The 22,161-nt window shown below is 43.3% G+C and overlaps 1 protein-coding gene and 1 long non-coding RNA gene across 5 annotated transcripts in view; one reads left to right on the forward strand and one right to left on the reverse strand.

Moving 5' to 3' along the window:
• Positions 1-22,161, forward strand: part of LOC143692001 (uncharacterized) — a 213,450-nt gene that overhangs the window by 153,017 nt on the left and 38,272 nt on the right. The window contains exon 3 of one of the 4 annotated variants that reach the window (XM_077171462.1): positions 1,398-2,678. The exons of the other annotated variants lie outside the window; for them this stretch is intronic. The gene's annotated coding sequence lies outside the window, so the exon portion shown is untranslated. Of the gene's footprint in view, positions 1-1,397; positions 2,679-22,161 lie in introns of those variants that run through there. 4 annotated transcript variants of the gene reach the window in all.
• LOC129133530 (uncharacterized) lies at positions 10,402-22,026 on the reverse strand. Its single transcript, XR_008536010.2, has 4 exons — positions 21,645-22,026; positions 12,910-19,381; positions 11,677-11,739; positions 10,402-11,236 (listed from the first exon to the last, which is right to left on the reverse strand). It is a non-coding gene; the product is annotated as an uncharacterized LOC129133530 (long non-coding RNA).

Genomic DNA, 22,161 nt, shown 5'->3' on the forward strand with positions numbered 1-22,161 from the left:
ACCATTTTTCGCAATAGCAGAGCCTGGCTCTCTGCCTGGGAGGTTGAATTTCTTTCAAGCTAGAGTGGTTGTGGAGATCTAAACACCTGATTTGGAGTTTTTATGATTCTTCTTAGTGCATTGAAAGTGTTTCTGGGCACATGACTGACAAAACCAGCAAGAATTTGAAATGGTATGTGTTTAAGAGATGCAGGTGTGATACAGATTAATATTAGTTTTACAATAGCTGCAATTTATTATTCTGGACCATTGCAATTATTGGGAACATTTTGGGGAAGAATGTGTAGTTATATTTATGTAGCACACTCAAGGATGCACAGCTGGGGAGGTACCTTGGCATGGAATTACTCAGGTGAAGGGAAATCTGCTGCAACACCTTCATCTGCTTAAAGTGAGTACTTGTGCCACCCTTTTACCCTTGGATCTTCCCATTTCTGAGACTTCCTGTGCTTCCAGGGTTGCTCAGCACCACCTTGCCTCTCACACTGTACCACACCTGCCTTCCCACAGGGGTCCTTTTCTCTACCCCCTCTTTTACCTGCTCTAGTGGAAGGTGTCCATGCCTTCAGAGAGCTGGAACAGGGTGATCTTTAGGGTCCCTTGCAACCCAAACCTTCCCATGACTCTATTATTGGTAAACCAACCACATTTAAAAGGACTTATCTCACAGCAGTGACTTTGTATCTCCTTTCTGACATGACCTGTTCAATGTTGCTCTTCAGGAAAGAAATTCTGTTCTCTCCTGGCTCTTCAATTAACAGCTTTGTATAAATCATTCCCATCAATGATTATATCTTCCTGATTCAGGAACCTTAAAATTAAGTATATGACTATTTTTCTGTTGTATGGCAGCATCAATGGAAGCCTAAATAAGTGTCAGCCCAGCCACTATCCAGTAAGAAGGTGGGTGGGAAAAGGCAGAAGGATTGTAGGATCCCAATCCAGTTTGATCCCACAGTCACTGTGGCAGTGGCCATGTTCTAAATTGGCTTTACCTATTAAAAATCAGCCAATCTCTTTAAGTCCTGAACTGCATTAAAAAATTATCCATTTAAGCTTCTTTGGATCTCTGACACTCAATAAACCATCTGCACTGCCTTTGAAGAAAAGCATCAAACCCTTTGCTCTGGAGGGAAAGTCAAACTCTGCATCAAAATTAGCAATGATCAGCTGTGGTACAGACATGAATAACACTCAAGCTTTACAAGAAATCAAGACTGGGGCTCCGAAAATGGAAAAAATCTATTTGTTGCTCTGCAAAATGAAACACTTGAGATCAGTAGATCTCAAATGTCACAGTGGAAGGGACTGTCCCTGGGCTCCACCCCATCACAAAAACCTCACTGGGCACTGGGACCTCTGCTCTCCTGGCACCTTCATTCTGGTCTCTTCCACAGGGCTGCCACAGAACCTCCATGCGCCCAGAAAGAAAGAGAAGGCTCAGGCTTGGCAGAAGATGGAGCTGGACTGGGCTTTTTTCTGCCGATGAAGCAACAGAATGATTTGTTTTTGCCTGGAGTAATGATTGCAGTGTGACAGAAAAGCAACTGGTGCCAGCAAGTTAATCATCAGACCCTTTGCACAATTGCTTCCCACACCCTGAAAATTCAGCTCTGTGTGTTAGTGCAAGCTCCTCATATTGCCATTGCAACTGTGAAACCAATTAACCTGATGTGACCATTCTGGATTTTACCATCTTTTTTTTCTGGGATATGTCTTAACTGCATCAAGGTATTGTCAGGAAAATGAAATCCGTGTTGCTGGATTGCCACTGAACTGCTCAAATTAAAGTACACTTCAATATTTTATTTTGTTATCACACCCAAGTATTGATTACCAAGTTCTTCTACAGATGCTCAAATGGAGATTAACGAAGCCACTTAGACATAAAAAAATTACTTGTAAGGATTATATAGTTCAATGGTACAGAAATCCTGACTACCACTTAGGAAAGGTACATCTGGAAAGGACTGGAAACACAGGAGAACCTACAAATCTTGTATGTTAAAAGTTCAAATCCTAATTATTCTTACTTAATGATATCTCATAGCATGACTCCATGCAGCTGAGGAAATAAATCTCTTACCTCCTTATGAGTCCAATAATAGCTCTTCCTGCACAGAGCAATTGATGAGAGCCTTGCCCAGATTAACAGGAGTGCTTTCTAGAGCACTCTGCTTGGAGGATCTCATCTTTCCAGTATTTGTTATGCTTATCTGAACTTTTGTTTAACTCCTTTGCTCTTCTGCATTTCCCTCTGAAATATTGATTTTGATCAGAGGCCAGAAAGAGGGTGGGGTTTTCCAAAACTTGAGCCATGGCAGCTGGGACTGCAAGGATTAAAGACATCAAGGAAGAGGGCGTCCACTTCTCTGGGATCAGCACTTCACTGCCACTGCTGGGAGATTTCATAAATATTCACAGCCATTAGCTAATTACAGACGCTTGGATCAGCTCCCATTTTGCTCCTCTTTCGAAAGGTCTTTCTTCACTCATTTCCCTTGTCACAGTTTGGATCTCTTGTTAGAAAACATCAATAGTAAGGGAGTTAAGGAAGAAGTTACAAGCCACATTGATCCCCATCACTTTGTCTTTGAGATAATTGGAGGAGCCCTGTGTAGACTGTGCAGCCAGAGCCCACGGGGCTGAGAAGAACACTCGTGGGGTTAAGGTTCAAGCCCAGCCTCCTCCCCTCCTACCCCTCCCAGGCTTCAGTCTTATTTCAGAGTGTGTCTACACCAAATAAAACAAATTTGGAAAAAAAACCTCCAGATACATTCTTCCTACACAGCTTTAGATGACATATGCAACAAGGCAAATATACAAATTAACAATAAAATGTATCTCATATCCCTTGAGACCACAGGCTTAGTTTTCCTTAGCAAAACTACAGTTCTCTCTTTTGGAGATTGAGAAGAGCTGGTTTCAGTTTCAAGGGGCTATTTCACATCCAGTAGAGGATGCTGAGTTCATCCATAATGCTGGTCCCACAGAATTACACCCCTTCCTCCCACAGAACTTCCCAGCAGGAGATCTGCCATGCAGCAGGACCAGAAGCTCTTCCTTATCTGCCCTCAAAGACAACCACATTCCTATCTCATCTTCTTTCCCGACAAAGTCAAATCCTTGGGTTACTTTTTGGGAGATTTGGTTTTAATTCAGAGCCGCAGCCAGGCATGCAAAGTTTTATTTCCTGCTGGAAAAGGGAGTGCAAGGTGTTGAGCTCAGTTCTCTGTCAGGCTGGACCCAGAATATAACTTCAAACATGTCTGAAAGCTCATCTAGGATGGTCTCAGGACATTTGGGTAGGAACACCTTGTACTACCCCTGGTAGGCAAAAGTAGGTCAACCAGTATCACCAGAAAAATAAACATTTGGGTGTAGCAATCTTCTTCAGGTGTATGGAATCCCTTTCAGTGACATGACTGGGCAAAATGTAGAGATTTAGCAGTTCTTCCAGCCTAGGACACATGTGGCGTCAGTCATGCTTAATCATGTTAACTGCTGTACAAACTTCTCCCTTGCTTGAGGCTAAGACAGGTCTGGAAATCCAGAAATGCAATGCTGTTTCTGGGTAAGATTTGCCATTCTATTATGTTTTCTTTACCCAAGATACACAAAGAATGCATTAAACATGAAGCAGTTGGTCTTGGCAAGGTCTGTTTGAAATAGCTGAATATGCTCATGATTTTATGCTGGAATCTGGGGCATGGATAAGGTGTAGGCACTGGATATTGTCACATATTAGTACAATCAGGACATCTGTCTGTTTCATTATAGTTATTTAGCAGCAAGTTTTGAAGTTATTCTTTAGAATTTTATCCATAGGCTTATCTGGTTTCCATGAGGAGTTTCTGTGGCTCTCCTTGAGTTAGCTTTAAACTAAATAACTTAGAAGCAAGAGAGCTCTGTTGGGTTTGCATCTGGGTTTCTGCCCTTTCCCAAATATCACAAAATCACAGAATGGCCTGGGTTGGAAGGGACCTTAAATATCACCTACTTCCAAGCCCCCTGCCTTATGAAAATCCAACATTGAGATGATGGGTTTTCCAGTGGCAGCTCATTTTTCAGTTTCCCAGGTATCTTATTTAAAGTCTCACTGTGAGTTGCAAAACACATATCTCAGAGCTTCCCATTTACCCAAAGCACCTCCAATGGAGATGCAGCTCTTCTTTTGCTGGAATGAATTATATTTTGTATTCATCCCAGTGAATTACCCAAAAGTAATGAGAAACTTGCCCACAACAAGCCAGCCTCAGCTCAGAGGTGAAATCTCACAGAAGCTGTCTGGCTAGGATCTAAATTTCACAGCTGTGATTCTCCATTTCCAACAGCAACAAAGAAGACAGAGGTGAGAGCTTTTACCACTTCATCTTCCTTAGTTATGGTTTTACCCAGGATTTTCAGGTCCAGATCCCAGACACTGTAGAAACCAAGGAATGTCAGGCCTGTGTGAGCTCACTATGCCACTCTTTTCTATTCACAACTTCTGTTGAATTAATTTTCCTCCTGCAGACTTCACACTTGGGCCTCCCATGGACCTTTTCAAGCATTCCTTTTTGTCTCCTTCCCCTCTGTGAGCAGGGGGTCACCAAGACTGGTGAAGCAACAGTAATCAGGGGTGAGCAGTGCATGTTGCTAGCAAGGAAAAGCCACCAGGCTAATGCTGACCAGCTGTGGTGCCCATGTTTTAGAAAGGCCATGGCCTGCTCCCCATCTATGTAGTTATCTGCTGAGGCCCCAAGGGAGGGTTTTAGGTGGTGAAAGAGGCTGCCCAAGAGGGCACCCAACCAGGGCTGTAGGGTTTTGACAGTAAAAAGAGAACCTGAAGCACATGCATTGGACTGTGGAGCAACAGCCAATCTCAAGGTGCATCAAACACAGTAACCTGCACCTTGCCAGAGCACCTGGGACAGCATCAATCCCTGGAACTCTGCACTGACGTGGAGCACACCATCCCTCTCCTCCTGCATGCCTCACTGCAGGGAGGGGGATAATGTATCAGGATATGTCACTGCCAGCACCCACGGGGAATCCCAAGCCTAAAAACCCCACAAAAGTATTTTCTATCCCCACCTACAGCAATATTGTAGGCTATAAATTTTGTATGTGGTCACTGTGTTCTTCCAGAGCATGTAGGCGGCTGTCAGCTTCCTAATCCTGGATTTATTGGCAGCAATGAGAGGAGAGAGGAGGCTCATTTCAGGGACCAAGAGGACAAACCTATTCTTGGCACCTTGGAGGGCTTTCCTGATGCTTGTTAGATGCACTGGAGTCCCCAGGGGCCCTCATGAGTGTCACCCTTCCCAAACCTGAAGACGATCCACCTCTGCAAGCAACCCCCTCATGTTTCCTTTACAACCAGCCCTCAATTCCCCTTCCTCTCTCATTCCCACATTCTGGATGACAATTCAGCACCAGCACCTTCGCAGCTACTGATGAGGAGCTCAGACAGAGGAGACAGCTCAAGCTCTGTCTCCTTGCAGGGAGGCAATTCCCAGGGCAGCATCTGACCTCTGAAACAGAGGACTTTGGAGGAAATGTCAGTGATGGACTGTGGCTGTGCCATGGTGCTCACAGGTTGGTTACAGCTCCAGGATCTCCAAATCAGAGCTCCTGGTGCCAGGTTTGGATTTATTACCAGGTTAACATGAGTTTCCTCACTGTCCTCCATAGATTTTAGCATTTCTTTCAGAAACAAGGTGACTGTCTCTCTGTTCTTACCTATGAAGAGTGCCTTAATCCAGAGTGCTCTTCTATGAAAACCAGGCAAAAAACATTCCAGAAGAAACTGAAAAGCAAGGAAACCCAACACTTTCTTTATATTATTCACATGGACTCTGCTACCTACGGAATGTCAAGCACAATTTGTGTGTCTCACATTGTGCAAACGTGAGCACCTGGCAGGAGTGCTCAGTGTACCCATGGCTGGTGTGAGAGAGTGGAACTCTTGCATTCAGCAAAGAGCCACAGGTATTATGTCATATAAATAAGTGACAGCTTTGGAAATGAATTCATTTTAAAAGAAACTGTCAACCTGAAACCTGTCCACTTTGCAAAAAAACCATTTCAAAACATTTTCAGGTTGATAGCTTCCCTGAATTTTCCCCATCACTCTTGGTATGTCATTTCTGTATCATTTAAACTTGCTCTGCTGTGAAGAATACACACACACAGACACAAATCTTGAGGAAAACCAATCATGCAGATTTACACGATAAGACAAAACCAAGAATGTGTCATAACTGAGGAAAAGCTATCAAGAGAAATCAACTCAAACCAGAGAGGGAAGGCAGGAAAGAATGTTAGATCTTGTAAAACAGTCTTCTAACATACCTGTAATAAAATCTAGCCTTATCTGTTTAACAGGACTACCAACTCCAATTCTGTAAGCTCTGCACAGACCTCTAAACCTATGTAGAGGTGCACTATTTTAATTTAATTTTGTTTTGTTTTATTACTGACTAAGAGCACAGCTCAGAACCACCTTCAACATGTCATGCCTTGATGCAGGGTTTTCACAGGAACACTGGCCTGCAGCAGCACTGATTCCAGCCAAAAGGGTCTCACAAGGCTTTCTTGCATTTCCCACTTCAGCTTCATCCACAGCTAAAAAATGAGTCTGTTTAAGCATAACTCAGAGTTATCTCTTTCAGCTCGTCTGTAAAATGTTAAAGCAATGTGCTCCCATTTAAAGATCCCTTTGCACTGCGAGAGCCACGTGAAGCAGCCTCCATCGACAGGAGAGCACCCGGATCAATCTGCCGTGGGAGCAGGAGGGATGAGGAACCCTTCCAAAGGGCACGGTGGGATCCAGGCAGTGCCAGGGAGCCCACAGGCTGTGTGGGCAGGCGGCAGGAGCAGGATGGGCACTCTGTCCACCCCGGTGCCAGGGAGCGCCTCGGCTCGATCCTACAAACCAGGCAAGATGTGACTCACGCAGTTTGCTTGCAAAAGAAGGAGGACCATCTGCTAGTCATGAGCAGATGACAAATTCACTGCATTGCGTCTTGTCGCTACTTCCAAATTTGTAAGTAAACACATTTTGTAACCTCTCTCGGAATATTTGAGATCTTCGATAATGGGAAAAAAAAAAAAAAGAGAGAGAGAGAAAAAAAAAAATATAAGGGGGAAAAGTTTAAATTTATGTAAGGCGCGGAAGGGGGGCAGTGTTTTATCCCGGATGGGGCCGCTCCGCTCGGTGCGGCCCGCGGAGCCCCGCGGGCGGAGCGCGGCGCGGGCGGCGGTGCCTGCGCTCCCCCGGGCGGCCGCGGCCCCGCGCTGCAGCCGCCGCATCCCCTCCCGGAGCGCTCCCCGGAGCCGGCAGCGAGCAGTGGGGACTCTGCGATGCCTCCCCGCCCTCCGGGATGAGCCCCCGGCCCGCCCGCAGCGCGCCCGCCGGGAGCGGGGCTGCCTGCCACAGCCGCATCCATCCGCCAGCACACCCTGGAGCGGTTCAGGGCAGGAGCTGCGGAATTCTGGCAAAGAAGTGAGGCAGCAAGGGCTTGCGGCAGCAGCCCCTGCACTGACAACCTCTGCACCTCAAAGCGATCAGCCCAAAACTCCAGCAGGTGCCTGTGCGCTGAATTTCAGCGAGCATCTCCAATGGAAGTCTTAGGAATTGCACCAGGGGATGGTTAGATTAGATGGATATCAAAGAACAATTCTTCACTGAAAGGGTGATCAGGCACTGGAGCAGGCTGCCCAGGGAAGTGGTGGAATCACCATGCCTGCAAATGTTCAGAAGTCGTCAAGATATGGCAGGTTTAGTGTTGGACATGGAGGTGCTGGGTTGGACTCAATGAGCTTACAGGTGTTTTCCAATCTTGGTGATTGGGAAAAAAGCAGATTTTGGATTTGGTCTTTTCCAATCTTAAAATTTAAGCATCCCTATCTTTCTGCCCCTCCGTAAAGACTGAGAGGATTAATGGAAAGAGCAACCAGGAAACACTTATTTGGCCAGACAAAGTATTTCCACAATTTTTGAAGGATAAGATTTGTGTTATTCAGAATTATAGAAGCTATACATAAAATGCAGACATAAGAATGACCAAAGTGACAGGACCACCTCCATTTTACATCAGTCCAGCCCCTTACTGCTCTTAGACATAGTGCAGTCTTCACTGAATGCAACTTTACTGCTTTTAGAGAGAGAGCCTGTCCTTTTCCAATCCCTCTCTTGGTGAATAACTGCTTTGCTCTGAGTCTCTGCCATCTGGACCAGACTGACAGGATGATGAAGGACTAAAACCATGCTGTCTCTGAAAACTGAAATCGGGGGAGTAGGGTGATGATGAAGCCTGTAGCTGTGCAACCCAAGTGTTTGCTAGCCCAAGGAAAGCCTCTTGCTGTTCTGCCCCTTCTTTCCCAGCTCTCTGTACTCCTCAGTGCACCTGCCTGACTGATTGCCTGACTCTGACAGCCTTCAACACCTCTTCTTCTTCTGGGTTTCAGTAATGCTGATCTTTCAAGTGCTGCAAGAGAATGCAGGATGTCCCAGCCTGTCCTCTGTCTCCTTGGTGTTTGTTCACACCTGAGAAAGGAGGGCAGAACAGCTGAAGGCAGAGGAAGAAAGTCAGAGACCAGCAAGAGACCTCTGCAGAGCAGCCTGTGAGGCCACAAGGAGCAGTGCACAGCCCTGAGGACACCACCTGAGTCAGGCACCCATGGAGCCACCACCCTCTCTTGGTGACCCACTGGCTTCTCTTCCTTGCTCAAGTCTCCTTCTGCAGATGCTTCTCTTCACTGCCCCACTCTCCAGGGACTTCTGCATCTGCTTCTCTCTTCTACTCCTCTCTGTGTGTCCATGTTGTCTCTGTGCAACCTCACCTACAGCCCCAAACTCGAATTCCCTTTCCCAGTCCCTTGTGATTTACAGACCTGCTCCCCTGCTCCATCTCTCCCAGCTGAGGCCTCTCCCTCTAACACCATCCAAAAGACAACTCTTCCCCAGCTGCAGCCCACCGTGGTGGGAGCAGAGCTGCTCAGCTGACAGCTCTGGGAGGTACCCATGGCCTCAGGAGCATGCTGCCTGTCCCACAGCCATCCTAGGAGATATCTTTGGCTCAGACTTCTCACATCCTCAGTGATTTTTAATTTTATTTTTTCCTCAATACCATCTTTATTCTGTGGCCTTTCGTCTCCTTTGAGCTAAAATTCCTGTGCAGGCTTCTGGCATTTTGAATCTCAGCTACTCCCACCTCTTTTTCTTTCTGGCCTTGAAAAGCACTGTCTGATCCAACTTGTACCCAGCTCAAACACTGCTGTGAGCATCCTTTCCTCAGGGGTGGCTTTTGCTCTGCTGCTGCTGCCTCTGGCCCCCTTCCTCTGCCCTGCTGTGCTCAGGAGAAGCCCCTTCCTTCTGCTTTCAAGGCTCAAGTGCATCATTCACCAACCAGATAAAATTTCTGCTCTCATCTGGCCCTTAATATAAGCTTTTTGATAGATAGATCAAGCCCACTTGATAGTTTTTCAGGCAGGCACCTTTGCCCATCACTCCCAGCACTCAGGTGTGAGACGGGCCCACCACCAACACCCACGCAGCCACTCTCTTGTCTTCTGTCAAAACCACTGTTACAAGCTCTCAGAAAATCTTTACTGTGGACTGCCCCTGTGCTGGGCTCATTTCTGGTGCTGCTGCTCCATCATTTTGTTCTGCTTTCCCTTCTCTTTGCCTCCTTTGTCATTCCCCTTGGCCTCTGCTTCAGTGCTAAGCTCTCCAGCACAGGGCCCATCTTTTTTCCTTAACCATTCAATACTCAATCTGGTGATGTCCTGGTCCTTGATTAAGATTCCTATGGTGATATGAATCATTAGGATTGATTCCCTGATGCTATACTGTCATTTGGTGCATTTGCTACAGCTCTTGGTAGCAATTTGTACTTAACTTTCCTTCAGCACCTCAGTTCTGAAGGTAGGAAATGTGTGATATTAATTACCTCTAATCACAGCTGACATTAGAAGTTCTGGTAGAAAGCCCATTGAAATAAGTACCATAATTCCTTGTCTCAGAATGGAGATACAAGTTTCTCTAGCGTTACATTTTTTAACCCATTTTGCTGAAATTTAATGTAGTTATTTAACTTTCATTTTCTTCCAGCTGCTAACCCCTCACCTAGTTCAAATGATTCATCCCTGCTGCATTCACTGCCCAGGAATGTTGGCTTTCAACAAACTACAGCAAATAATGTAAAATAAACACGAGTGTGCTTTCATCTCACAACAATCTGGGTTAAGTACATATTTCACACACTGCACCACAGGATATGTTAAATTAAAATCAGAACCACCAGATTTAAAAATCCAATGCCAATTCAAACCATTGATGAGTTATTTTTGTATTCACTTATATCCAACAGTGGGCATGAGCAACAGCCAGTGCTGTGTTAACCCTGAAATGTGCCACTTGACAACTTTTTGCTGCATTAGTTGAGGAAAACCAAGAATTTTGATTTGAAACTAGAGTTTGTGGAAATTACTCTTATATACTCAAGTATCCTGATCTTGAACAAATTTGAGAGCATACCAGTAGTTGTGTCTCCATCTTCCTCTTATTTTAGTGTCCTGCATTTCCTAAACTGCTTTCAATCACTCAGAAAAAGCAGCCTGGAATGGCTTCCTTGAAATGATAAATGTGTTTTTAAATGTCTGCTCCCTCATGCTGCTGGAATCATGAGGTCTGGGGTCTCGCATGTATTCATTTCCTAGCCAAAAGATGTAGGGGAGCTACATTTGAAATAAACAGCATTAAAAAGAGATTGGGATGGGAATCTGACAGAAAAGTGATGGTGTGCTGGGCAAGACTCAGATTTAATGCACTCTTACTCTAGATTTCCATAGTGTAACATTTTGTGAATCCAGCTTCTCATTCCAACAACACTGGGATAGGAATCGTGCTTAGTTGTTGATTTACTTTGAAGATAGTCAGAATAGGCATTACATTTCCTTTAGGCTTTAAATACAAGGTTTTAAAGAGATTCCCTAAGATTTAGGAAGCCTTCTGTTCAGTGCCATGTTGCTATGTTTAGACTCTAAAAGTCAAAAATTAAATGCTGGGGCTAGCAAGAGGAAAAGAGAATTAGTTTAGTTCATTTCTTTTCTTGACATTATGACTTGATGAGCTGTTGCTTTCTCTCTGCAGTGTCTGCTTGAAGAGATGAGCAGGGACCTTCTGGGGAGCTTTGCTTCCTCTGAGTTGCTTGGAAGGATCTGAGCTTATGGGAATGACTGAAGTGTCCTGGGGACAGAAAAAGAAACAGTTTCATTTAAATAGGTTAATGGTTCCTGGATACTGAAGGATCCACCACTTGCCAAAACTACTTCTTGCTTTTCTTCTTTTAGCTTTCATGCTGCTGTAAATCTAGACATCATCTTTCCCTGACCAAGGAAAAACATTGACCTTTTCTGGTATTGACAAAAACAGCAGAAGACAAATCCAGATACAAATATTTTCATCCATTGCCACAGAAACTCCTTGAGAGCCATATAGCCCTGTCTGGTCAGCTGAAATGTGAACTCGAAATGTGTCTCCCTTGGCTGAGAATGGATGGAAAACCTTTCTCTAACAAAGTAGTGCTATGTATTCTTCCACCTCGGGAGGAGAATCATCTCTGTACCCACAACCCTGCTTTGCTTCTTTTAGGTCAGGTTTTGTGTAAGGAAAGTGATGAAGCTTACCTCTAGACCCAGAGGCTGAAGGTGGTGATGAGAGCAGAGCAGTTGGCTTTAAAAGATAAGTACCTTTTAAAAGAAGACATTTTATTCTAGCTGAGACTTTTGAGAGGCAACGGAATGTTTGTATTCCCAGAATTAGAATGGCTTTTTTGCAGTGCTGCTACAGTAATTAAGGTTTAGGGCTCAGTTCAAGACCTAATACTACCACAGCTGGCAAAGAAGAGAGCATAAATACGCTAGCAGGTCTTCCACCTTCAAAATTAACAAAAAAAAAAAAGAAAACATAAATGTCAAGATTTTCAAAATTGTGGAAAATTCATTATAAGGGATTTTCTCAGCTGTCTTCAACGATCTTTGGATGCAGTCTTTGGAGACAACATTCCTCAGAAAAAAATGGAATATCAAAGGAGAAGAGCACTGGATCTCAGCCACTGTAGAGCAGAATTAGATCATTCCACATTTCTGTGAAGATCTATGTACTTGATTAGAGTATCTTTCCTGCTTCTTTCAGTGTCTGAAGCCCTTTTTCTCTAATCTTCAGTTGTGCCTATATTGTAGGTTAGGGGAGTGGTTGGTTTGTACAAGAATACAGGGAAGAGAAGCAGGTACATCACTGGAGAGGAGAAGTTGAGGAGACCCTGGGTCAAGTTTTGTTCCAAATGTTTCTCTTCTCTAGCACTGATTGGTAAAATCATTCCCAGTATCTCTATGGGCCAGCTCACTACAGAGCTGCATGGAAATCTTCCATGGCAACACCTTTCCCACCAGAAAAAAACCAAAAACCAACACCAAACCAACCAACAAAAAAAAAGCTAACAGTGCTAATTTGTTAAAAATAAAGGGTTTTCTGTTAAATTAAAAGAAAAATGAAAAAAAACCTTTATGTGGAAAACAAAACATCTTAGAGAAAGTCTTCAAAGGTCTAGCCTGAACTTCTTAAAAGCAAATGTTTTAGATTTTCAGCTTAAAAAGATGGGTTACCAGGGTTTGACTTTCACTTTATAGTACATGAAAAAAAATATTTTTCAAGGTGGAGTAAGAATGAGATGAGTTTTTTATCAAAATGAAACTTAGAGAGCAGTTCAAAAAGGGGGTTTTAAGGGTGTTTGGGGGAGGGATTTGGTTTGGCCTCATAGGAAATTTGAAAAAAAAAAAAAATCAGTGCTTTTTTCCCGTTCTGAGAAAGAAGAATGCATTCCCTGTGGACTAAAAAAAAAAAAAAAATCCATCTCTCACCCATCCTTAATACTCAGGAGTCTGCATCTTTTGCAACGGCAGGGCTGGAGTCATGCTGTGGGTGCTTGGTGGGAGCACAGCCAAAGAAAAGCACTTTGCTGTCAGAGGCATTGAAACTGCAGCTCGTGGGCAGGAGTGGGTGAGCCTGAGAATTCCCCAGGCTGGCCAGAGAGTTGGCAGCCTGGTTGGAAAACATCCATGATCTCCAAGTGCCCAGGCCAGCCCAGGAAACAGCCTGACTGAACAACCCTGGGACACCCGGGAGGCCTTTTTTGGTGAAGTGCAAACCTTCAGTCACACGCACACACCCCACCTCGAGCAGCAAACCCAGTCATTCCCAAAGAATGTCTTGAAAATAATTAAATGGCTTTACGTCATGTTCCAGGAGATTAAATTTTTTCTGCCTTGCATTTCTTAAAGCTACCAGCTTATAAGGTAGCATGTCAAAGCAACAAAAGGTCATACGTGGCACTACTTGCTGCTTCCAACGAGGAGCAGCCTGGTACATTACAACCCCTTTGCTTTGCTGAGGAGAGAAAAGAAGAAAAATGCAACAGTCTTGGCTTAGGCTAAGTAGTGTCAACAGACTTTCTGCATCTACAAGTTCTCTCTAGTCATGAAATGCTCAAAGAAAATAGGCAGTATTTTTAAGCAGAGCTGATACACCCTTTGCCTGCAAAATTAGTTGTTTTGTACACATCCAACTGCTAAAACACATATACTGTCCCTCAGTCTCCTTAATACAAATGCAGAGTGGTGCTTTTGGAATTGCTTTACCTCCTGTGAAGTCATGGGTGTCTTCCAAATATGAAGATTAATATGGAAATTATGTATTGAACAGAAAAAGTATCTGTCCTCAGGTGAAATTTGCATGTTCCCTTCATTTCTCTGGTATTTATAAAAACAAACACACAAAAACTCGCAGATTAAAAGTAAGGAAAAACTCCAAATAATACCAGTGTGGTATCACCTGCTGAGCTTGGAGGGCTGTTTTGCTTTCATTTTCTTTCTTTTTTTTCACTTTCATGAGGCTTAAATACCCATATTTTCAGGCTATCTGTGATGAGGAAAAAATGAAGTCTCATCAGCAATAGGCAGAAGCAGCCCTTGGAGTAACGCACTGTAAACAAACGCCTCAACCTCACAGAGAAACCTTTCTGTCACACCACCTTTGCAATCTCCTTTTTCACAGGGCTTTTCACATCAGCCTAATTGCGATTCTTAGGGGAATCTCAGCTTCCTCTTTGTATCAGGGTAATGAAAAATTTAGGTGCTGTTTCTGACCACTCCTCCACATCACAACCCAGTGTTTTGTTCCAGTTCCTGGCACCCCAAAGCACAGTACAGACATGGCTCTAATAACCTCTCCTGGATGAGCTGCTAGTTTCCTCACATGGAGAAAGGGCATAGAGAAGACTAGAGAGATCAGGATAAATGAAAAAGCTTCTCAAAATTTTTCTCTCTCTTCTCAAGTTTTATGAAAACATCATGGAGGATGAAATAGGGAAAAGCAAAAATGACAGTCTACGGTCTCTGTGTCACACAGAATATGAAAGATGGGAAAGGGAAAACAGAAAAGGAAGAAATAATACAAAACTGAATGAAAGAAAGGAAATGGTCATAGTATGGAAAGAAAGTGAGAGACAAAGTGGCTGAGAAAAGAGAGAGATGAAAATGTAAAGGAAACATGTGAGGCAGCAAAATAGTAGCTGTACATGTCTCTAGTGGAAAATAATTATGGGGCACGTATAAGCAAATATGACATTAAAAATTACACAATAGCAGATAAGTAAAGGCTGTGGGTAGGTCTGGATAATTCTCCTCCAAATAAGGAGGCTGAAAGTCAGCATTCCCTTATTGCAGCTATTGTGAAGCTAAAGTTCACTTGTACTGAAATGTTTCCTTACTTTGTATCATAGCCTGATAAGTGATTTGTTCCACTGGGAGAAAATGTTTTATCACCACGGCCCATGTGTGTTTTGTTGGCATAGTATCTGAAGTGCAATTATTCAATATAATTTTTCAGCTGGTGGGTTATTTGTTTTAATTTTTAACAAAGGCGGGGTAAAAGAAGTGTTTTCCAAAAAATCCTGGTTTGCACTTTCTCGTCTCTTCTTTTGCTACTTTTCCTCTCTGTCTACAGCCAGATCCACTCCCTAAAGCACGGAGGCACTGCAGCCCTTAAACCAAAGACCCTTTGGGTGTTTTGAACACCCTGCTCACCCACAGGCACTCACACCACTTGTTCCAGGTGCTGTTCCCACTGTCTCTGTGCTGATGGGCTCGAGGACACCAAGCACTGTCACCTCTGATTGTACCAAGGGGCGCTGCAGGGACCGCACACCAGCAAACCCAGTGCCAAAGCTGCACCAGGGCCTACTGCTTCTCCCAGCACAGCCACTGCTTGGTGGCAGCTTTTACAACACTCACACTTGTTAAATTCCTCCTCTCCTTGATTTCATATGGTGAACAGTAGCCAAAGCCATAATCTGTGATCTTTATACCTCCCAGGAATCTTCAAGCCATACAGTTTAACACACATGTGCCCTCTTACAATTAAAATGACCTGGAAATGAGAAAGAACTTTTCCTAAATGTGTCATGTAAACATCACATTTCTTTCAACATGGTTTTTTCCCCTCTCAGCTTTATTTACATAATAACCTTTATTTTGCTGGACTTCTTTCTCTTCAGTTCTTGAATTACACAAGCTTTACATTAAAATAAAAGTTATCCCTTTCCTTTGCCTGTGCAGACATGTGAATCTCTGTCTAAACTGAAAAAAAATCACAACTTTCTAGCATAAAGCATGTAACGTTTTATGGTAATGGTACCTTTGACCATTTTAACCAATAATCTTTGAAATGTACATAGAAATTAGGCAAGGTTGGGCAATATGTAAACATTACCTGCCAAGAAAGGCTGTTACACTGTACCAACTGCTATAATTCACAGACTTTGTAAAGACTGATGCTGGATGAAGTATCCTGCATTCAATAATGAAACAATTTTCTTTCTTTGATGATGGGTGACCATCCCCAAGCCATTGACCACATGTCATGAGATGTTTCCCATCCTTGTGGGAGGATTTCCTCGGAAATAAGTTGCAGATTAAGACATTGGAGTGCTGCTTGACTGCAGGTCTATTAAAAAATCAGCCAGAGAGTGAAAATAAGGAGAAAGCAATCATACACCAAAAAAGAAAAAAAAAAAAAGTGTGGTCCTGGGTAGAAACCAGAACCCAAAACTTCTTTTGGTTAGAGAGCTTACTGACAAATCCAGCCATGATTTCCCAACAAGGAAATGGACTTGTTGATTGTTCCCACTGGTCCAGGAAGAAAAACAAAGCAGGATAAATAAACAGGGTTGCTCCAAATAAATATTTGTCTCTAAGTATCAGTGTCAAAACAGCATCCTCCTGGAAACAAACTGGCATGATCCTACATGTTGTCTCTTTTACTGGGATGAGGGAAAAGCTGCTGGGGACTCATGGACTTATGGATACAGAACTGTGGAACTAGGACATTGCAGGGAAGACTTCTCTCCCCTCCATCTGTAAAAATCCTCAGGTCTGAGGAAGAAAGTACCAGTAAGTGAGAGATATAGCATAAAGTCAGTCTCATTTCTCAAGATGACCTGTCTTCCCCTTTCCATGAGCCAGTGCTGTTGCCTTATTGAACTGGCTGAAAACCAAAGGGAATTTTGCCACTTGAAACTGTTCACATTTAAACCAAAAAGACTTTCAGAATTCCTACAAGGCAGAAATTTAATAATAATCTGGCAGCTGTGGAAAATACTTAGTGCAGTATTCTGAGACTTCATTTAAGATGTTTTATCTTAATGCATGGGGTTTCATCTGTGGATTGGTCAAAGGCCTGGCAGCAGGAGTACTAGGCATGACCATGGGCCACCAACAATTCTTTGGAATCTGTCCCTTACAGCCCAAACTGTTCTGTGATATTTCAGTGGCAGCAGGTGACAATGATCTCTGGGCAGTGATAAGGATCAAAGTGATCACAGAATCAATTAGTTTGGAAAAGACCTCTGAGATCATTGAGTCCAACCTGTGACCAAACACCACCATGTCACCCAGCCCAGGGCAGTGAGTGCCACATCCAGTTTTCCTTAAACACCTCCAGTGACAGTGACTCCACCACCTCCCTGGGCAGCCCATTACAATGTCTAAGTCACCCTTCCTGTGAAAAAATTCCTTGTAATGTTTGACCTAAACTTCCCCTGTCACAGCTTAAGACCATGTCCTCTTGTCCTGACACTTGTTACTTGGGATAAGAGACAAACTCCCACCTGCCTCCTTTCAGGGAGCTGTGGAGAGTGACAAGGTCTCTCCTGAGCCTCCTTTTCTCCAGGCCAAACACCCCCAGCTCTGCCAGGACTTGTCCTCCAGACCCTTTCCAGCTTCACTGCCCCTTTCTGGACTTGTTCCAGCACCAAAATGTCCTTCTTGAGATGAGGAATCCAGAGCTGGACACAGGACTCAAAGTCCTCAGTGCTTTGGGGCAGCCAGCAGGCACAACAGGGTGGTGACACTCTCCGATCTGTGGGTCCAACATTCTGAGCTCCTTCCAGCTGGGGAGCACTGTGAAATCAATGCTGCTCAGTGTACAAGTTGTAATTCCAGTTTGCACAGACATGGAGAAGACATAGTAACACAGATTAGCTCCAATCCTTGTAAAAGCTTGGGTTTTGGCATGTCTTTCCATCAGCTTGCTGCCCCCTTGCATAACAATCGTCTTTATTTAATTATTACATTTTAAATGTATGGAATGGGAAAAGGCCTCTTGAACCACCATTCCCCCTCCTCAGGTGACTCCACATGTGACTACATCCAGAATTATCTTCAGAAACCTGCTCCAGCTCCACCTTAAAAATGTTTTGAGGGTTTTTTTAACATCATGGCTTAACACAAATGTTGAAACGTGAGATCCTGATAACATTCTGACTGCAAGCTTTGAAGTAACCTTTGAAAGCCCTACAAGCAGGTTATTTTGTGCCTTCAGAGGACTTGTTATTCTGCAGTGACATTTGCCTTTCCTCTGAGCGTGGCACACTGTGATTAAGAAGTGAGTTGCTTATCTCCTGCTCACAATCACTTGTAAGGATCTCAAGTACCCTTTACACATCACCAGCCACCCCTCCTGTGCTCTGTTACTTTGTCATTTAGCTTTATGACCAGTTTAACGTTCTTGAGCCAGATCTGAATGCGTGGGACAGCACAGTGCTTGTTCCAGGCACACAGAGAGAATGCTGAGGTAGGATTTTATGCACATCTCTGAAAGCCCATGGTGCATTCCTGTTATGATCCCTCCACCCAGAAGTTTTATGGAACAGTCAAGCTTCAAGGCCAGGAGTTCCCATCACCATCATCTGCAGTTTTTCACCCGCTCAATCCCTTAATACCCCTAAGGGAATTGCTGTTCCCTCTTAAGTGAATGAACTCTCCTGAGCCAAGTAACTTCTGTTTAAAGTAAAATCTGTTCCTCAAGAAAAAAGAATAAAAAACTCCAGCCTTGCTTACATCACCTTTCACTATCAAATACCTTCTCTTAACATAAGAGCTAATAAACTATGAGCAAGCCATCTGCTGACTTCATCAGTAAGTTAAACACACAGAGCTTCAACTCTGCCTCTGTGAAGCAAATTTTTCCACATATCCAAGGCTTTTTGAACTCCCTCTGCTTGGTCACATTCATTGTGAAGAGGGTGCCAAAGCAGACACAGCACTGCAGAAGAGGTCTTGGAGTCTGGCTCAGTCCAGATATCCAAAATAGGGGAGTCTGCTCCTGAGGCTCTCCCATGGGCCACACCTCTTCTCTGGAAATCTGTAGCACAACTTCCCTCTGCTGCCCACAAGGAGCCGCTTTCTAGGGCCCGGGAAATGGGAAAATTTCTTTGCACCTCCAAGAGGAATCCAGGTAAAAGTTGTGGGTCAATGATTCTCTCTGGGGATGGGAACAAGGGAGAGAGCCTGCTTTTGAGGACATTTATTTCTCACCAGCCCTGATGCAGTTACCTGTTTAGGAGACAGGTTTTTATATCAACATTGTCACAACATTAAACAGATGCAGAGTCAGGGTCAGAGCCCCATTGTGCTGGACATTTCTGATCTGAGACCTAAAGCTGCTCCTTTCTCTGGGAACAACAATATCTATATTTTTTCCTTTTTTTCTTTTTTTTTTTTTTCTCTGCAGACTCAGAGTGCTCACAGGGCTTTTGTTTCCTGTTTGTCTCACTATGTTTTAAAGTAAAAATGTAGTAATGATCAGCCTGGTTCTTCTGTATTTTTTCAATCAGTGCCTTATTTTCATTCTTCCAACTCTCCAGCAGTGTTTACAGTGGTTCAAAGGGCTTGAAAGCCAGGACATCAGAAAACACATTGTCAAGTCCAGCAGAATAATATGTAGTACAAAAATAGTAGTAGTCTTTTTTCTTTTTTAAATCTTTTAATTCCTGACCTGTAAGAAAATTTTTTATAAAATTATTGACATTTTAAGGGAAACAGAGAGGATCATGAGATTTCTACAGGCATTAAAAATAATGATTTTCACTTCATTAGAATTTACTTTACTGTCTAATTCTCAGTCATAGTTCTGCTTGTTGTACCTGGCTAGTAAACCTGTTCAGTAAAGAAACTGGGGCTAAACTCAATAGGAAGCAATTGTGGAACACTTTTACCAGAGAGAAGCTTTATGAAAACAGAGATTGTACTCATTCCTTTCACTTGGAAAACAGTGCTGGGATTGGATGAGGAAAATTTAATTGATACATGCTGTTACTCTTCATTTTGTTCTCTGAGTAATAACTGATATAAATTCAAGCCAAGTCATTCAACTCTAGATTTGTTTAGGAAGAGGGCAAGAAGTACAGGAGATTGCATCCCATCTAAGGTTTGACTTGCATCTCACAAAGAGATGGGGAAGATGTAACTGAACTTAATTCCTATTTAACGTTGTGGATTTTGCCTAAATTCTTCTCTAGAAATAAAAATGTAGTATATCTTTATTTAGGAAAGAAAGGCTGTGATGAAAATGATGAAGCAAAAGGTAGAGGGAAGGTTCTGGATCCTGGCAGTCCCTCTGCTTTAGCTGCTCTCATCACTGTCATTGTTATGGGCACTGGGCTGGACTGGGATGTGGCTGCTGTTTGTGCAGCAGATGGATGATGCTGAAGCATTCTGGAGGAACTGATTTTTTTTCAGGCTTTGACACAGACTTTCTCCATAATGTTGAGCAAATTACCTATGCAAAGAAAAAGCATAAAGGTAGTGAGGCAAATACATTCAGCCAATGCTTAAACACTGGAGTTTATAGCATTTCAGCTTCAGAAACAGTATGGTTTTTAAAAACTATATAATTTTTAAAGAAACATAATATCAAGATTTACCCTGTTATCTTGTGAAGTGAGTTTTCCCTACATAACAATTTGGATGATTTCGTTCTTAGTAAAAACAGAATTAAATCCTTTAAGAGCAAAAATAGCTATTTAGAAAAAACAATAATAAGCAAGCAACAATAAGTGTATGTCATTACTGCACTCCAGAAATGAAGCCCATCTGAAATCTGCTCTCTAAATCTTACTCCACTGAGCTCCTGTGGGCACCCAGACCTCTGTGAAGGAAGAAGAGATGGCAGAGGAGAAATGGATGAAAAGTTCAGACAATAAAACATAAGAGAAGTGCTGGATAAAATAGGTGGAAAACAGTAAGTACAAATGTCAAACATGAGTTAAGAAAAGCTGCCCATTTCGTTTTCCTCAGCCTCAGAGGGAATGGTTGGCTAAGTGAGTTTGTGTCCCCAGAAAGTGTGGTTTCCCCAGAAGTTGCTCTCTGCACAAGAAGTTGGAAGGCCACCTCTGCCAACCCAGACCTTTGGACCATTTAATCCCATTGCAGAGATGCACAGAAGTATCTGCCATCCTCACAGGCTCCATAGGGACCAGAGCCTGGGGATGTTCTTATGAGAGTCAGTAATTATATTTTCATTTTCCCTCTTTACTGAAGGGAAACATGCTATCAAATTTAAAAAAAAAAAAACAAGTGGAAATTCCATGGAATAAAAGAAAATGGAAGGACTAAGTGCTGAATGATTGAAGAATGGAAGGAAAAATAACCCACCTTCCAAACCTGTAATGCTCCCAGCAAGAGAAGAGAGACACACAAATGCAAAAAGGACAGAGGAAAGAGCAGGGACTTTGAAGATCTAAATCTTCTCCTCTGTGCTGTACAAAGTGTGCAGTTTTGACTTGTGTACACACATGGAGAAAGTGAAATATCATCTCTTCTCTGAAAAGTTAAATTACTCGAGAAATTTAGAGCATTACAGGACCTGTTCTCTAACATTTTCCATGAGTTAAGTAAGTCAGAGGAGATGCAGCAGCTCCACCTTTCTTCTGCAAGACAATATTGGCACTTGAAAGGACATGGTGGCCATGGAGAACTTGCTTTCCATGAAAGCAAGAAGAACTTGCTTTCTTATTAAAATGAATTCCATGTAAAGGTTCAACTCAGACACTCCAGGAACCAGTGGGAGGGTTGCAAAGTCAGTCACAAGAATATAGGTCTCTGTTTTCCAAAAATGCCTTCCTAAAGTAGAAATACCATCATGAAAACTGACCTGGACTATCAAGATTGTAAATTCCACTGACAGACACCTTAAAAATGCCTCTCTAGTTTTTCCTTTTTGAAAATGCTGTGCCCAAGAACAACTAAAAGCAACTCACCCTGTGGAAAGCATACCGAGGGAACCGCATTCTCCTTGAATGTCACTGGATTTAGAAAGCAGATCCTGTAGCCACACAGTGTCCCCAACTTCCTGCTTACAAACTGCTTCAGCATTGACTCAGTGGGAATAACACCATCCACTGAATCACCCACCCATGTGCAACACCTGCTTCTTCCTCAGCCATCATCACGCCTTCCCTGGCATGACTCAACTGAGCTGCTCTGAGCCTGGGAGATGGGAGAAGACCGTACCTAGAGACACACGGGCTGGTGGGAACTCAAGGCCCCCCACTAATTCCTGGTTTTCTGCAATCTGGGATGCAATAATCCCTCGTCCACTCCCTGTGACTCCACACAGTTGGGGGGTGTTTTGTAGCTTGTCCAGCCCTGCCTATCTGGAACACTTTTCCTGCCGAGACAGTGACTCACTTCCTCTCTAGGAAGCTCACCCAAAATCCTTTTCACTTTAGCTTATAAACTATTATTAACTCCATCTGTAAAGCAAAACTTTTTACT

This window comes from Agelaius phoeniceus, chromosome 2, assembly GCF_051311805.1.
Source record: "Agelaius phoeniceus isolate bAgePho1 chromosome 2, bAgePho1.hap1, whole genome shotgun sequence".
NCBI lineage: Eukaryota > Metazoa > Chordata > Aves > Passeriformes > Icteridae > Agelaius > Agelaius phoeniceus.